General features: G+C 37.2%; 1 long non-coding RNA gene and 1 pseudogene across 1 annotated transcript; both read right to left on the reverse strand.

Moving 5' to 3' along the window:
• Positions 1-11,630: 11,630 nt before the first annotated feature.
• LOC131256508 (uncharacterized) lies at positions 11,631-12,985 on the reverse strand. The gene is made up of 2 exons (XR_009176853.1): positions 12,567-12,985; positions 11,631-11,848 (listed from the first exon to the last, which is right to left on the reverse strand). It is a non-coding gene; the product is annotated as an uncharacterized LOC131256508 (long non-coding RNA).
• A 156-nt stretch (positions 12,986-13,141) lies between these two features.
• LOC131256507 (large ribosomal subunit protein uL30x-like) lies at positions 13,142-13,876 on the reverse strand (annotated as a pseudogene).
• Positions 13,877-15,517: the final 1,641 nt, after the last annotated feature.

The following is a 15,517-nucleotide window of genomic DNA, read 5'->3' on the forward strand; positions in this document are numbered from 1 at the left end:
GTTATGGTGGGCCTTAGGAATTTAATGGTGGAAATCATTACCATCACTTATATTTGGGTGTGGCCCATTTGATATACATGTGGCCCACTTACCGTATGAGGGCCCATTGTGATGTATTCAAAGGCCCAGGGGTTATGGCCCATTACAAAGTACATAAGGCCCATTGATGTGGCACACTTGATTTATATAAGGCCCATATGATGCGGACCATTTGATGTATCTAAGGCCCATGGGTTAAGGCCCAACGTGATGTCCTTAGGGTCCATTGCAATGTGTGATTCCCCCATGGTTTGTGTAATGATATTTATGGCGGGCCATGCCTTGTAAGAATAATGTTGGTTTAATGTTCGCATTATAAATCTCCCTAGGACCCATTGATAGGCCCATACTTGTCGCGCGTAGGCTATCTAGGCCCATCTTCGTTGTGAGTATAGTTCATCACCTTATAACATGCTTAGTGTAACTCCATGCCCGTACGCATCATATGAATATGCCATTGGGCAAATTATTTATGAGACTCGTTGATAGGAGTTACCTACATGAGCGCGTGGTATGCCCAAGATTGTTACATGACTGGACAGTGTGCTTCATGCATCTTGCATTTGTATGTCTTGATCATTGTACGCTCTAGCGACATCAGGGCCGTGGCTCCATAGGTACATCGTGGATGGCCGTATTGGATGTCGAAAATACTTTGTTCTAGTATTGTGGGCACTTAGGATGTCCTTGGGTGAAAGTCCCAGAACTTTTTTGGTACCAGGAGATGCTCCAACGTCTATACCAAGTAGAAACACGAGCGCCTGAGTGCCAAATACCAGTAGGCCGCGTCTCCCACTGTGTCGTGGTCGGTTGGAATGGGTTGTGGCCTTATCTGCCTGAGTGAGGGGGTTGTAAGCTAGGTTGAGTTTGACCAGCTCGCAAATGTGTCTGCTATCAATGAGCTGGGTAGGTATTGGCGGACTACTGGTCAGGCGGATAGTGAGGTCTCTTCCACTTATTGGGCGGTGCGGCTAGGGAGGCGGCAAACAGTGTGAAGTGTATTAGACCCCGGTGATATCCCAGAGCGAAATTGTATGGATATGTGTACTTGATGAGGACTGGCATGCTTGCTTTGCATCTCACATATGACATTTGGCTACATAGGCCTCGCATCACATGGTCTTGGTATGACCGATAGCATTCATGCCTTGCATCATATAGCTATGGTACAACTGGTAGTATTCATGGACTTATCCGCATATTTTCACATTATTCTGATATTGTATACTTGACACTTGCCGTGTGCACATACTTACACCACCCTCTAAGCTTTTATAAGCTTATGCACGACTGTTGCGTGCAGGTGTCGTTGGATCGCAGTAGCGCTGAGGCAGGAGCGCGTATCAGACTATTTTGGAGCTTTTTGATCACCCTTTATCTCCCTTTTTTGCATTGTACTTAAAATTTTTTGATATAGTGAATATATGGTGATGTTGTTTTGTAACTTGGTTATGCTTGTGGTTTTGCTCCATTACAAAAAAAAAAATTATACTAAAAATCCACCTTATAGGATCCTAGGATCGGAATCTGGCATGTGAGTGCTGGGATCCGAGAATGGGGCACTACGGAGGTTGTCGGCGCCAGATTCAGTGATCGAAAATTTTGTGAGCCCGTTTTCCGAGTTTGGAGCATGACAGAGAGTACTTCAACAGGTGGAGTTGTAGTGGCTATAACGGATTCTACTTCTACTCATATGTGGCATGCTCGTCTGTGCCATATGAGTGAGCAAGGCATAAAGGCTGAGACAGATATGTTGACAGAGATACAGGAGCAAGTGGAGTAGTCACCTGTGAGAAGAAACCTACCGTGATATCACAGGTTACCGGCAAGATACAAAGACAACTTTAATATTATATATGCTCTTATTACAGATGAGAGAGACCTGTCTATTATCCATGAGGTTCTTGATGAGCCTGATGTAGAAAAGTCGAAGACGGCTATGGATGATGAAATGGACTCGTTGTATAAAAACAACACATGGGAGCTGGTGGTGCTTCTAGTGGGCCAAAAAGTGATCGGATGCAAGTGGTTATTCAAAAGAAAACAGTATAGATACAAAGCAAGGCTACTAATGAAGGTTTACACTAAGAGAGAATGCACAGACTTATTTGCGCCAATTATAAAGCAAGTATCTATCATATTCGTGTTAATGCTGGTTACCTAGTACGATCTTGAGTTGGAACAAATGGACATGAAGACTGGATTCCTGCACGAGAAATTGGAAGAGCAGATCTACATGAAGCAATCAGAAGGCTATGAAGTTAAAGGGGCATATAATAAAGTTTGCAAGTTAATGAGGTCGTTATACGGTTTGAAACAATCGCCTAAGCAATAGTATAAAAAATTTGATTATTTCATGTTGAGTCAGAAATTTACTTGGAATGAATATGATTACAAGACATTGAGTGATGACAAATTCATCATCCTAGTATTGTATGTTGATGATATGTTGATCATCAGTTATAATATGTCTAAAATCGATGTACTGAAGACTCAATTATCAGGGATATTCGAGAAGAAAGATCTGAAAGCTGAAAAGAGGGTTCTCAGCATAGATATTCATAGAGACAAGAAGAGGAGCAAGATTTGGTAATCTTAGGTATAATACCTTGAAAATTTGTTGAGCAAGTATGAGATGGACCAGACAAAGCCGGTAAACGTTCCCCATGCGGCTCACTTCAAGCTTTCTTCATAACAATATCCTAAATCAAATGAGGAAAAGCAGTTTATGTCTCATTTGTCTTATTCGAATGCGGTTGGCAGTTTAATATATACCATGGTTTATACGAGACCGAATATTTCACAGGCAGTCAGTGTTATGAGCAAATACATGTTAATCCCCGAAAAACAACATTAGGAAGTGGTGAAATGGCTACTTCGATACATTCAAGGTACAAAAGACTAAGTCTTAACTTTTTAGAAGATATGAGCAAAGTTAGTAGGGTATGTGGATTCAAACTACGCATGCAGTGTGGATTCAAAAAAGTTGACTTCAGGCACTCGTTTGTATTAGTGGGTGGAGCAATAAGTTGGATGTTGAAGCTTCAGTCTATGTTGACTATTTTCACAACAGAAGCAGAGTATATGGCAGTAACAAAAGCATTTAAATAAGGTGTTTAGTTGAGAGACATGATAAATTAGTTGGGGCTTCAGCAAAAGGCCATGCAGGTTAATTGTTACAGTGAAAGCGCTATTAATTTGGCTAAAAATTCTGTTTGTCACTCTCATATTAAACACATTAATATTCGTCACCTCTTTATCCAACATGTGCTTGAAGAAGGAGGCATGACTCTGAAGAAGATTCATACTAGCGTGAATCCGTTGGACATGCTCACCGAGGTGGTTTCTGCAAAGAAGTTCAAATTCTGTGCAACTTCTCTAGGCTTTGCGATGGTGTAAAAGGAAGACGGAGTGTACACGGGAAGCATTGATGGAACTATGATGAAAGGCAGAGATAAGAGAAGAGGAGAAGAAGCTACATGATTGAAGATTAAAGACATAGTGGAGATTGTTGTAATAGATGTCTTAAATCAAGTCTGTTACTGGGTCTGTCAATGCCATTGACAGTTTGTTTGATGTCACCTTCGATGGCATTGAACAGTTCTCGATCCCATCGATATTTTTTGAATTTTCTTCATTTGGTCGTTGGACTAACTAAGCACTTTTTCGATGCCATTGATGAGTGTTCGATGCCATCAAGAATTTTAGGAAAAATTATGTTTTGTCTCTGGACAGTTGAGGTGTTAGTTCGATGCTATCGACAGGGTTTCTATGCCATCGAAGGATTAGTTTTAATGCCATCTACGAGTGTTCGATGGCATCGATAGATTTTGCACAGATTTTTCACGAAGCTGCGAATTTGTGGGATTTGTTTCTAATTTCCTTTGAGATTCTTTCCAAGGTTATATATATGGGTGTAAACGGGATCGAGGGTTTCAAAGGGTGTAGCAAGGGTGAGATTCGAAGTTGTTCGATTCAGGTAAGCTCTTTCTCTTTGTAATTTCTGCTTTCATAGTGATCATTTGTCACTGTGTATTGGTTTTTTCCTGAAAGGGTTTTTCCACATTAAAATCTCTGTGTTCTTCTTCCTTTTGTTTTGTACTATTGGATAGCTATCCTTGATTCATCTCTGTGTGCTGCTGCGGTCCCCCAACACCTTGCTATGGTCACCATCCAAACAGCTTTCCATACTACGGTCACTGAATATGGTGCTTTATTTGCTGTATATCATGTCCTTATCATATAATATAAATTCATGAGCCCCCAACAACAACAAGATGGTTGAGGGTTTGGCAACTCTAATATGTGTCCATCTGCCATTCCCTACTGGGGCGGCTTTAGTTGATTCCAGTGTTCATTGAGGTCAGTGGGGCCCTAACTTTGGCACCACCAAGATGTATGTTCCTTACATCTATGTCATCCATCCATTTTGACATCTATGTCATCCATCCATTTTGACAGCTCACTTTAGGGCATCATCCAAAAAATAAAGCAAATCAAAATCTTAGGTGGATTGACAAATATTGGCTTGATCCAATACTTTTGTGGCCCACAAGAAGTTTTTAATAGCCAATCACAATTGTTTCATGTGATGTGGTCCACCTGAATTTTGGATGTGGATCATTTTTGGGTTCGTGCCCTAAAATAAGCTAGCAAAATGGTCACTATTTCATATGGTGTGTGGTCTACCTGAATTTTGGATCTGCATCATATTTGGGCCCATGCTGTAAAATGAGCTGGCAAAATGGATGAATGGCATAGATATACAATAAATACATCAACGTGGGCCTACGGTCAGGGCCACACTGTATTCGTTGAGGTCGGGGCCACACCTAATCCGCACCTCGTTGGGATCATCCAATCTGTGTGTCCAATAGATAACTAGTCTGGATCAATGCACTACTTCCATTTTACAGATCGTCTTGTCTCAATTGCAGCTGAGGCTCAAGTCTCAATTGCCAAATACAAGCATAGGATTAAATCCAGAGTTCAATATAAACCAGCTTCAATAGTTGCTCAAACCCGTTTAGACAAAAAAAGAAAAAAAAAACATTTTCTTCTCATGTCACTTAGGATTTAGAACTGTCACTGGAGCCCACAGGCTGAGTGATCCAATGATCAGAACTGTTCATGTTGTAGATTCCATTCTATGAAGGCCATCATATAAAATTACACTGAAAGGATGATTACAACTGTCGTTGTCTATGGATGAACTTTGACGTGTGGATGGAGAATTTTCAAAGGCTTGTATTCAATCCTAAAAATCAAATGTTATTATTTATTACCATCTCAACATGTAGATACTAATGGAAGGTGACATGCACTACCTCCTAAGTGGGTCTACAGCGAAAAGCTTTGTAGGGTCCACTGCCATGTCTATTTCACATCTAAACCATCCGCCAGCTTTGCCGGATCATGTTAGGGTATGATCCAAAAATTATCTAAATCTAATCCATCCTAAGAAAAAATGGTTGAAGGTAATATTGTGTATGAATACAAATGAATGTATATGAATATGAATTCGGAATACTAAAAGGCAACGTTGTAATGCGTCACAAGAAAATCCATGACTCAAAGATTAGGATGATTGTCAAGGTCAAAGCTTTGAACGGTTTTAGTAACTGCTTGGTACAGTTTATCTTGTCCATGACTCAAAGATTAGGATGATTGTCAAGGACAAAGCTTTGAACGGTTTTAGTAACTGCTTTGTACAGTTTATCTCACGGTTGCCATTTGGCCACTAAATGTCCGGTGTCACACTTCAAAGTACCTCCTCTTACTGGCATGCCACATGAAAAGAGAGGGAAGCGAGGCAAAGGAATCAACAAGCGTGTCATGCAGATCCGACCATTCTCTGAATTTAGTCATGCGTGCCAGCCTGGAACACCTTGCAAATGATGACCATGAATAGACATTCATCCATAAAAATGTCGGACCGTCCTTTCATCATTAATGTTGTTAGGATATGTTGCCCACCCATTGGAATATGCGTTTGGAATATGCGTAGGTTTTAGTCTTTCCAACCTGGCTTCATCTTTCAATGGTCCCATCAATGGGCCTCACCTTGGATGAAAACTTAAAATCTTTACAAGGTAGGAAAGAGTGAAAGGAGCGAACGATTGTATGTTACTAGTAAAAATATGGCCAGGGGTTTATTTTTGTGTCCATGGTAATTGTGGTGTATCATCCAAACTACGAATCTAATGAGGCTCATTATGAAGATGGGACACACTAAAAATCATGGTGATTGAAAGCTCATATTGGCCACACCATATGAAATATTGTGAAAGCATGCACAAGCCTTTAATTTCAAGCAATGTGGCCTACCTATATTTTGATTGGATTTATTTTTGGGGCAACCAGTAGACCATTTTTTAAGGAAGCATCCGGCAGACCAGGAGGCCCATCATTATAAGTGGTTTATATAGTTGAAAAGACCATGATCCAAGTGCTAGAGCCCCAGCATATCTTATTGCTACACATGGTTATGTACTCTATCAAACCTTGCATGTATATTTGACGCAGCGATGGACGTAATGAGGTCCACCACCGTCTTCCTCAAGAATAGCTACTTCAAATCCACTAAGTTTTTTTAGACTTCCCGTAGAGACTTCTTGAATCTATGAGGAAAAAATAAAAAAATAAAAATAATATTCTAAAAAATTTATACATTGATTGATATTTGAAATAAACGAATCTACAACCCTTTAAATAGAGATACCAAGCCTTGGAAGAAGTTTCAAAATTAAACTAACTAAAACTCCCTAAAATTCATAACTTAGTATAAACAAATAGTAAATTTACTATTTATAGTGTCCTATGTGGTTTTTAACCACATTATTCTCCTAATTTTTCTAAACACTTTTCAACACAACTCCTAAAGCTCAAAGGATGAAGAGTTATAATCAAACTAAAACTTACTATAAATAGTAAAAACGAAAATAAAATTGATTTTCGACCATCGATCTAATGAAGTCTCACAAATTTGGCATGGGCAACCTAGCGTTGTCGGGTTGGTTGGCTAAAGTTGCTACTCCTACGCTAAAATCATATATGGTATGTCAAGTAACTCATTCCGATTTGCGAGATATGTGATTGCAAGAAAAAAAATGATCAAAAGTTATGGACTATTCGAGTTTTTTGCTACGGATATAGACCTTAGCTAGTTTAATACGGCTTAAAACCATAGCTAAAAGTTGCTCAAACTGTAGCTAAAAGTTAAAACCACTGCAAACCTGAGATAGCCCTATAAGGGACTCTACGAGACCCATTAAAATGTGTGAGCTCCATCTAATACGTCTATCTGTTTTGAAAGATCATTTTAGGGCAAGAGCCCAAAAAAGAAAGTAGATCGAAGGCTCAAGTGGACCACACGGTAAGAAATAGTGGAGATTAAATACTTATCATTGATTGATGGTGTGGTTCAATTGGACCTTCGATTTGCATAGATTTTGGAGTTATTCCCTATAAAAAAAAAATTTAATGGACGGAGTGGATATATGAAACGTATCACAATGGATCCTACAAAGCCCTTAAGAGGACCGTTCATCCAGAACCCGTTAGATTTGTGTGAAAGCGGATGAGCCATGGAGGATGGTATAATGGCTACGATCCAGAGGGCTTTTAGCTATGGTTTAAAACCGTAGTATAATCGTAGCAACTAAAATGTGGAAATTCATCCCAAGCTGCCCTTTTTCTTTTCCCCCTCTCACGAACTTTTCATCTCCCTCCACTACTGAGAAAAAAACCTCATTCCGCGTCCCTTTCTCTCTCTCGATCTCCGCGCCCCTTTTCTCTCTCGATCTCCCCTCTCACGAACCCCTCTTCTCTCCCTAACCATCCCCTCTCTCACCCCATAATCCGCGTCCATTTTAGGTATGCAAGACCGATTATCTTCTTTTTTTCTCTTTAATTTGAATATTCATATTTCTATCTCTTTTTTTTTTTAATGGAATTAGATTGGGGGTTTGAGGAGGTATTGATTAGATTGATTGGTTGTTTGAAGGTTCTTTGTTGCCCTTTTATGAATGCAAAGCTTTCATCTCAGGTTGGTATATCTCGTGGTGGTCACATTTGCTTATGCTTGTCTCTTGAAATCAGATCTCCTATGACAATGTACATGTTGTGTTTTTTAGAATAAAAATAAATTTTAAAAATAAAAGTTATTTTTAGAAAGTAAATAAATATATTAATTATTTAAAATTTTCATAAATAGTGTGTATAGTCAGTCGGTAAGAGAATGGGTTTTTGCTTATGCAATTAGGGTTCAAATCTCCTCGAAGACAACGCGAAGCACCATTTGTGCACGCGTGGCATGGGCGCTTTTTGACGCTTTATTAAGCGCACTTAGCACTTCGCAAGGAGCTAAGAGAGCCTTAGTCTTTTTGACACTCGGTTCAAATTTTTTGAGCCATGGTACCCTGATGTTTTATTACCTTTTTTATTAATTGAAAGTAATTGTGACATGATTGTACATGTGGCACCTATGCCATGTGTCGCTTATGTGGATACAGTTTTTCCTGTTGGATAACTTCTTCTGTCTGAATGGGTACAGAAATAACTGTTATAGGACAAAGAGCAATGTCCTTTCATGGAAGGCAATTATTTGCTGTGAATGGGTATTGATTTCTTGAAGAGGCACTTTAGCACCTCTTCAGGAAGAAATCCATAACCTTTCAATTGATATAAATCCTGGATACTATAATCCAGAAGAAAACGATAACGAAATGATTAGATCGATCGGGTTCAAGACAGAATTTTTATTTTTTCACAATGGAGGCAATTCATTCCATTCAAGTTATGAACCAAGACTTTGTACGACTGGATCGTTTCGACGGTCAATTCTTCTCAAGATGGCAGCAGCAGATGTTTTTCTTTCTGACTACTCTCAAGTTATCCTATATTCTAGATGATGATCTGTCTTCTCTACCCGAGCCAAAAGAAGACGTCTCAGATCAAGTGAAGGAAGAACAGAAGAAAAGGAAGGAGGATGATTTTCTATGCAAAGATCATATCCTAAACGCCCTCTCTAATTTTATCTATAATTCGTACCATAAAATATCATCTACTAAAGATCTATACACAAATTTGGATCAAAAATATAAAACTAAAGAGATCAGTACTCAAAAATTTCTGATCAACAATTATGTCCACTTTAAGTTTAAAAATGATCAGCCAATTCTCTCCCAAGTAACCGAACTACAAAACTTGGTTGATGAATTGAAGATTAGTGGGATAGATCTTTCTGAAGAATTTCTAGTCGTTGTAGTAATTGTAAAATTACCCTTATCATGATTTGATTATAAAAAGAAACTAAAACATGATAAAAGGAAGTACACTCTTGAAGAGCTTCAACGACATCTTCGTATAGAAGAAGAGTGTAGAAACCGAAACAAGAAAGAAAGTGCTTTAGAAAATCATTCCAAAGCAAATATAGTAGAAGATGAGAAGCCAAAATCTCAAAACTCCAAATCTATTCCCCCAAAGAAAGATACAGAGTTTAAGAAAAATGGAAAGAAAAATGGCAAGTATCACTTCTGCAATAAGCCTGGACACTACATAAAGGAATGTCGACACAGGAAGAAACAATTGAAAGCTTAGGCTAACATGGCAGAAGACCAATTTGTAGCAATGGTTATTGAAGCTAACACAGTAATATCTGATGGTGGATGGTAGCTAGATACTGGTGTAACCATTCATATATCGAAGGATCGAAACATCTTCAAGACCTATAAAGGTATAATAACTGGACAAGAAGTGAAGATAGGTAATAACATTCATGTGAACGTTGCTGGAAAATGGACAGTAGAGCTTCAGTTTACATTAGGCAAAAGACTGACACTAACAAATATATTGCATGTACCTGACATGTCTAAAAATCTAGTGTCAGGCGATCTTCTCAATAAGAGAGGATTCAAAATAGTGATTGAGTTTGAGAAGTTAGTTATCACCAAGAAGGGTATGTTTGTAGGCAAAGGACATTCATGTAATGGTATGATTAAACTGAATATTAATAATAATAATGATCTTTCCGTTTATATAGTGGATTTTGTATCTTTATGGCATGCTAAACTAAGTCATGTTAATTATCATTCAATGAAAAGAATGATGATCCTAGGCCTTATACCAAATCATGAAATTCAACAAGAAGGGAAATGTGATGTGTGTGCCCATTCTAAAATAACCAGAAAACCATTTGGGACTGGCATGAGAAAATCACAACCTTTGAAGTTAATTCATCCGATATCTGTGATTTAAATAATACCTTAACTCATGGAGGAAAAAGATATTTTATCACATTTGTCGATGACTTTAATAGATTTTCATATGTATACTTGATAAAATCTAAAGATGCTGCATTTGAAAAGTTTAAGCTTTATAAGCCCGAATTGAAAAATCAGTTGAATATAAAGATTAAAGCCCTCAGAAGTGATAGAGGGAGTGAGTACTCTTCTAATGAATTCAACGACTTCTGTGAATCAAATGGTATAATCTATGAATTTACAGCACCTTACACACCTCAACAAAATGATCTAGCGGAATGCAAAAATAGGACATTAGTTGAAATAATTAACTGTATGATATTAAATTCTTGATTACCACTGAATTTATGGGGGGAAGCATTGTTAACAGCAAACCGTATTCTAAATGTTATCCCACACAAAAAATTAGATATCTCCCCATATGAATTATGGAAAAAGAAGAAACCATATCTTCATTACTTCAAAGTGTGGGGAAGTATAGCAGAAGTCAGGATTATTGATTCTAAGAGAATAAAGTTAGGTCCTAGAGGAATCAGGTGTGCTTTTGTGGGTTATGGGATTCATAGTCTCGTATATAGATTCTTGGTTTTAGCTAAATGTTATCCCACACAAAAAATTAGATATCTCCCCATATGAATTATGGAAAAAGAAGAAATCATATCTTCATTACTTCAAAGTGTGGGGAAGTATAGCAGAAGTCAGGATTATTGATTCTAAGAGAAATAAAGTAAGGTCCTAGAGGAATCAGGTGTGCTTTTGTGGGTTATGGGATTCATAGTCTCGTATATAGATTCTTGGTTCTAGAATAAACTTCTTTTGCTGACAAAAACATGATTATAGAGTTTAGGGATGATATATTTTTTAAAAATACAGTGTACAAAGACCATATGAATAATCATACAAAAAGGCAGGCTGATGAAAATATAATAGAACCAATGAACGAAGAGCCTAAAAACTTTCATAATTAATGTAATACTCACTACAAGACAAAGAACTTTTACCGGCAGCCAAAAACACCGGTAAAAGACCCAAAAACCACTGGTAATATCTTCAACCGACGCTTGACAGAAGGGTATGTCGGTAAAAGGTTTGGCGGCACTAAGTTATTCGGCGCTTGAATGAGCGCCGGTAATTGTGGAGTCTATGGGGGCGCCTTTCTGGTTTCACCGACGCTTTTGCTGGGCGCTGGTATTTCTGACAAAGCGCTGGCTAAAGGGGGTTCTAAACTTTTAATTACGGAAAAGCAAGGCCAAGCATAGGCCAGTAAATTTTTTTATTATATATAATTCTATTAAAACCTGCAATTTTTTTAATATTTGAAACAAAAAATGTTGCAATATAATTAAAACTGAATATTAAACAAAATTTATATTACTACACAAATATAAATATATATATATATAATATTTATTACAATATATTGAAAATGGTCTTGAATTATAACTAAATAAATAAACAAATCCTCTATATGGCATACTCCTAGCACGAGTGGCGTCAAAAGGCTGAAGTGCTTGTAAGCCTAAATTTAAGCACAATTGATTAAAATCCTGCACAAAGGAAAAAAAAGAAGTAAATTATCAAGTTCATCTCTTTTGAAAGAATTCTTAGTGTCTATGATTTTTAAAGTCTTTACAAGCAACAATGAAGTTTAAAGGTATTTATACATTTTAAAAGTATTCCGAGGGGGGGAATCATTGAAGGAGATTAACGAGACAGTTTGGTATAGAAAGTTAAGATATATGAAAATGGATGTGGTTGTAATTTACTTCACAAAGAATACAGCCGTGTCATGTAAAATAACATTGAAATTTAGGTGGAATATTTTTGTTACCAGAATACAGCAGTGTCATGTAAAATAACTTTGAAATTTAGGTGGAATATTTTTGTTACCAGAATACAGCACAAGGTATATGATTGTAGTCAGCTTTAGTAGGTTGTCCACCGAAAACAGTTTTCTGCAGGCAACATAGAAGAAAGGAAACAATATGAATTTTTTTACTTTTCAATGGAAGGAATAAAAACGTTTCAAATGGAAGAGAAAATAGACAAGTTCAAACTTCAAACACAAGCTTCCCTCCCTCCCTCTGTGTGTGTGCGTGCGCGCACATGCTTTGTGAATGAAAGCTAAAGAGGAATCCGTTTTTTTACCAAGACTTTTGATTGGCGCTTTTCCCATCGAGAAGATGCCTTCCACACAAATAAACATAGCATAAGAGATCTAACAGTCCTGTATACCTAACAAATCAACAGCTATCCTAATCTTACCATTTTGAAAACATCAGAGTTAGCTCCCATTCCCGAAAGCATCAGTCCAACCTGTTCATATTGAGCCACATTACCAACCATTTTGATCTTTAAATTGTCGATATCCAAGAGAGTTAGGATTTTAAAATACAATATTCAACAGTACTTTAACAGTGGTATAGATAATATTTAGTAGTATGCAAAATGGAATATGTTCTATTCATATCCTCCAAAAAAAAAAAAAAAAGTTCCACAATCAGCTGCCCACCAAATACAGCTATCCCCTTCACCCATGCTCTTGAAAAAGGATAGCTGATGTCAACAAGAGATAAGTACTACCTACAGAGAAGTGATAGATGCACTTCTAGATTTTAAGAGTAAGATGCACCATTTCCAAAATTTGCCTAGATGATTTTCATGTTGTGGCATGTCCTGCACACAACTCATTGCTAGGACTGCATGTGAAACTTCAAATATAAAGGCGTGATCTTTGTGATCATCTGTTGGAAGTGTTTTCAAGGATTTCATATTCTCCTGCTTAGACAGACTAACTAAACATGATCTTCGTGATCATTGATGGGCTTGATTTTGAGGAAAGGCATGTTAAAAACTTACTCTACTCTGTTTCCAGCATCCCCTCCTTCAAGGTAGTGGTTTCTCTTCTGCTTAAGACCACCCAGTGGCGCCTTGAGCTTGAAGGGCCATAAGAAGTTGTTGGCCTCCTTGAAATGGGGTCCAATAGTCATGATCTCGTGACTGAGATCCTCTATGCAGATTATGCCAAACCCAACGCCTATAAAAGAACAGTACCATGTTAGAGATCAAAGTGGCAACCAAGCATATGCATGTTTTAAAGCAAATGAAGCATGAGTGTTCTACCTGCTCAATAACAGAGTTGTCAGTCAAACCAATTCTCTGCTTGTTCAGCTTGCCATAACCCCTCTTGTAAATTAATTCCCTCACGCTCTTCAAATTGGGATAGCTGAAACAGACATGTCCTATGAATGAGATATGTACAAATTTTATTTTATTTTTTATAAATGGAATACTAATGACAGGACAGGACTAAGATACAAACCCATATGTCACGCAGGGCTCAACCCTATGCAGCATGTTCACAGTGGCCTTATTGACCTTCAGAAACACACCATTAAATATCTGGTTTTGGAAAAAAAACAAACACGGTGAAACATCAGAACAAGGCATTGTTTTTTTATTACTAAAAAGAAATGGAACCACAGAAACAACCAACGCTAACCTAACTACACCTGTCTCAAACGCAAGAGCTGCAGAATTTTTCTTGTCTTTGGGTGCATGGCATTAATACTATATGTAGGTTAACTATTAGTGATTCAATGTCAACACACGACTGAAGTAAAGGAACAAAGGTATGGCCATATCTCTTAAGAACATATATTCATAGCGAGAACACGTTGTTGAGCCCAGGCTCATTTCTACTTAACGTTCCAAGCTCAATCACAAATTTCAGGCCAGATCATCAAATGTTTTCGAATCTAAGAATCTTTTTTCTCCAAGTTACCCAAGACTACATCTGATAATCTACATGTCTACACATGCAAGAGGCCCTTTTATAATTCTACAGCAATGAACTTATCTCAGTTCATCACTGCTCCAATGTACAGTTGGCAATACAATTAATATCTTGAATTATTAATGTTGTAAAGAAACATAGAAAGAACAAGAGTTGCATTGAGTTATAAAGAAAATTGATAAGAACAAGAGTAAATCATGTTGGCTAACTTGTTGATTTAGTAACCCAACCTATCATATGCATTGGATCTTAAGTCAATCCAAATTGCAAAATTAGAGTCAAACACTTTCTATCCAAAACCAATCACACATCAATCCTAAACCCATGCACAAAATATAAAATATTTTCAAGAGAGAGAGAGAGAGAGAGAGAGAGGTCCTTTCATTTAGCTCAATCCATCTCTCCTTAAACCCGCAAAACAAAACAATAAAAAGAAATTAATTAGTACTCGCAATCTTTTGTACAAGAAATTCTATTGTATATAGTAAAAAAAAAAAAAAAAGCAAAAGCAAAAACAAAAACAAAAACAAAAATAAAAAAACAAAAATAAAAATAAATAAATAAATAAATAAACAAATAAATAAATAACAAACTATGAAATGTTGTAGTTGTTTCCTGACTCTCAGTTGTTTGAAGTGTTCAATGGCTGTTGAGTGGGTAGCATTAACAATTGAAAGGGTCGAGAATATTTTGTATTTAATATCAAGGCTGTCAAAAGAAAAAAAAATGGATCTGCATATGAATCTGTAAGCTATTGGGAATAATTACAAGATTAACTAGCTAAATTTTGAAAAGAATGGTGCAACAGGATTCACGTAGCTGATCCCCAATTAGTGGAGTAACGCCTAGATGATGATGACTATCTAAAATTGAAAAAGAAGCAATATCTTCTCATTTTAAACTGTACTTAGAAATGAAGAGGTTTGACAAGGAAAGGAAAAACACACATTTTGAATTTTGACACTGAACAGCATGAGAAATCATGAGATATAGGCAGCATGATAGGAAAAGGTTACCTGTCTAGAAATGGCATGAGAATGTAGTCATGAACCACAAAATCTAAAGCCCATGGTATGATGACCAAGAATGCCAAGAACTTCACCTGGAACATATGACAAAACGAATAAGCCTCACCATCCTCTATTTCCTATGTCAACAGTAACATGTGTGTCTGAGAAAATATGTAACTGAATGTACAACTAATGGAATTAACTGTACTGCATTTAGATATTTCAAATGATGGAGCCTCATTATAAATGGTCACATAACATTCATAAGAAATTGAGGAATTCTAAGGAGTTGGAAGTCTAGAATTGATGGGTAAACATGAAAAAGCAAAAGAAAAGAGAAAAAAAAAAAGAAAAGGAATCCAATTCATGAAGAGGGTGTTAGCAATGGTGAGATGTCAGCATTCTAGGGC

This window comes from Magnolia sinica, chromosome 9, assembly GCF_029962835.1.
Source record: "Magnolia sinica isolate HGM2019 chromosome 9, MsV1, whole genome shotgun sequence".
Lineage (NCBI taxonomy): Eukaryota > Viridiplantae > Streptophyta > Magnoliopsida > Magnoliales > Magnoliaceae > Magnolia > Magnolia sinica.